This window comes from Nycticebus coucang, chromosome 6 (assembly GCF_027406575.1).
Source record: "Nycticebus coucang isolate mNycCou1 chromosome 6, mNycCou1.pri, whole genome shotgun sequence".
Classification (NCBI taxonomy): domain Eukaryota; kingdom Metazoa; phylum Chordata; class Mammalia; order Primates; family Lorisidae; genus Nycticebus; species Nycticebus coucang.
Window position 1 is genome coordinate 14,561,303 of NC_069785.1, and position 3,229 is coordinate 14,564,531.

The 3,229-nt window shown below is 39.1% G+C and overlaps 1 non-coding gene across 1 annotated transcript; it reads left to right on the top strand.

Moving 5' to 3' along the window:
• The first annotated feature begins 277 nt into the window (after window positions 1–277).
• Window positions 278–384, top strand: LOC128589367 (U6 spliceosomal RNA). The gene has a single exon (XR_008380959.1). It is a non-coding gene; the product is annotated as a U6 spliceosomal RNA (small nuclear RNA).
• The last annotated feature ends 2,845 nt before the right edge of the window (window positions 385–3,229 follow it).

Genomic DNA, 3,229 nt, shown 5'->3' on the forward strand with positions numbered 1-3,229 from the left:
ATGAATCCTATGTACTCAATCTTGATATGAGGACAATTAATGACAATTAAGGTTATGGGGGGAAGCAGAAAGAGGGATGGAGGGAGGGCGGTGGGGCCTTAGTGTGTGTCACACTTTATGGGGGCAAGACATGATTGCAAGTGGGACTTTACCTAACAATTGCAATCAGTGTAACTGGCTTATAGTACCCTCAATGAATCCCCAACAATAAAAAAAAAAAAAAGGAAAAAAAAAATAATAATAAAAAAAAAGACTGATGCAAAAAAAAGCAAAGCTAGTGCTCGCTTCAGCAGCACATATACTAAAATTGGAATGATACAGAGAAGATTAGCATGGCCCCTGCGAAAGCATGACATGCAAATTCATGAAGCGTTCCATATTAAAAAAAAAAAAAATTGGAAAAAAAAAGCAAAGCTAATTACATGCATATATTTATTTTTATTATGGGTGCATAATAACTGTACATATTTATACGTTACATGTGATGTTTCCATATAGAGGGGATAAAGTGGGCATGTTTCATGGGGTGCAAAAACATAGCTGGATGATTCAATAGAATGAACAATATTTGATAACACAAAGAAGTGAGCTGCAAACAGCTGCTCTTAGAAATGATTGTAATGTCAGGGTATAGTTTAAAATAACTAAGAGTGGAATTGGAATGTTCTTAAAACAAAGAAAAACTAATTTACCACGTACGTATTTACATTTGATATAAAGTTTAATGATAAAAATTTTTTACACCCTGGGTGGTGCCTGTGGCTCACTGGGTAGGGCACTGGCCCCATATACCAAAGGTAGTGGGTTTGAACCGGCCCTGGCCAGCTAAAACAGCAGTGACAACTGCAACCAAAAAATGGCTGGGCGTTGTGGCAGGCACCTGTATTCCGAGCTACTCAGGAGGCTGAAGCAAGAGAATCGCTTAAGCCCAACAGTTGGAGGTTGCTGTGAGCTGTGATGCCACTGCACTCTACCGAGGGCGACAAAGTGAGACTCTGTCTCAAAAAAAAAAAAAAAATATATATATATATATACATATTTTTTTTTACACTGTAATACTAGTATTTTCAAAGTAATTATTGAACTTATTTTAATTAACTCCTAGAAGATTATTTGGCAGTTTACAAGAATCTATTGTGCCAGTTATAGACATCAAATGGGAACTATTTACAATATCCAGATTTCACACTGAGCCTGGAACCAGTTAGCTCTTTTTCTGTTTCATTATTTTTTTGTTGTGTCTATCATCTCCCCAATCATTTTCTTGTTTGCAGAACATACTACCTTCACTTTTCTTCCTTCTGTGAGATAAACTCTAGGATACGTTCCCATTATTCTCAAGAGTTTCAAAGCCTAATGGGTGATTTTCATTTTTAAAGAAATTTTTGTTATCCTGAATGACTACAGCTACCATTTTTCAAACACTAATAATGCACTTCTCTAAATGTGTTTGATCTTGACTAAAGTGCCTTTGGCTCGTAATTATAATCCAGAACACCTACGGAACCGAAGGGTGCCAGATTTCCAACACAGCAATTTTAAAATTATCCTTCGTGACACTAAATACCGGGCCTATGTGTTTTCCTCCCTGCTCTTATGGAGAATTTCTTATTAAAATGTATGTTCAGTATCATAGTTGTCTTCAATTCCTTACCATTTCCCTAAGTATCTTGATTCCTGGATCAGTCGGAAACTAGAGGGGTTTCTTCCTTGAAACACAGTATTTTGATGAGTTGAGGCTGCACATTTTCAGTTTGGCATGATAAAGATGACATGAACATGTGTAACGGAGGGGACACACGTCTCACCATCACCTGCTTCCCCGGTACCCGTGCTGGTTACAACACAGAATGAAGAAAATGTTTCTACAGATTCAAGGAATTCTTAGCATGTATCCTGTACCACCACCAAGTACGGTCCAGCCTTCAGGGGTGACTAAATTTCAGCTGGACACAGAATTAGTGAAACTCTGTGAGTTTTCTTGCTGTAGGTGCTCATTAGCAGGCTGCAAGGAAGCCATTTACTGTTCAGATTTATTGGTGAGAGCAGAATAGGTAACACCAAAGATATCCTTCTAGGATTTGCTTAGGATTTACCTCTCAGTTTGTGGGTGTACACTGTAGGGTAGAATGAGGGCGTGGAGTCTTGGAGAATAGCCAACAGTGTTTCTTTCAGCCACGTGGTCAACAGATACTCTATAATCGCTCATTTAGTAGCAATGTAAAAGTCTATTTAAATATAGTTATTTTTGAAATGTATGAAAAGTCTCCTCCACACTCAGGGGCAAGCTGTCCCTTCTCTGGAAGGTATGACTCTTTGACAAAATTTGGCACCTGCTTCCTCTGCTTATTTACTCTATTGATGCAGTATAAATAACCGTTCTTCTCTGCTGGGAACCAAGAACCAAAAAAATTAAAAACAATAAAATGTCTGAATACATTCATACAAAAGAAACAAAATCCTCAGGATGGCATGGTAAGCAAAATAATGGTCCTCAAAGATGCTGTTGCTCTGATTCCTGAAACCCATAAATATACATATAGCATTACCTCACCCGGCAAAGGAGACTTGGAAAATGTCATTAAGGTTATGGACTGGGAAATGTGGAGATTACGCTGCATGGGCCAGATAGGCCAATTTCAATCTTTAAAAGCAAAGAATGTTTTCTGGCTAAGAGTAGTGGGAGATGTGATCAATGTTCAGAGAGATGCAGTGCTGTTGGCCCTAAAGATGGAAGAAGAGACCCACCAGGCAAGGAAGGCCAGTGGGCACCAGAGGACGGGGAAGGCCGGCAGGTGGATTCTCCTCCAGAACATCCCGAAGAGAAAGAATTCCTCTTCAAATTTAGTCCAGTGAGGCCCAGGTTGGACTTCTGATCACACAACTCCATAATAATTCATCATGGCAGCAAGAAAACAGACAGGGCTGGTAGTGAAGTGAGTCCAGGAGAGAAATGAATGAATTCATAGCTATCTTGAGGGATCTACCTATAGATGGGGGGTTAAAGCTTTCGTTTTAATGCCCATGTAAAGAGAGAAAAATTCAAATCTTTGAATTTTGCAGGACAGATAAACCAAAACAATACACAAAGATTTAAAACTTCAGATAAAGAAAAGTAGAAAATCAGGTTAGGTAAGCTTTGGCTCCGACCTGAATTAGAATGGAGTCCTCCTGGGGGTTACTGTCCACGGGCCAGCCAGTGAGTGAACAGAAAAGCAGAAGTTACACA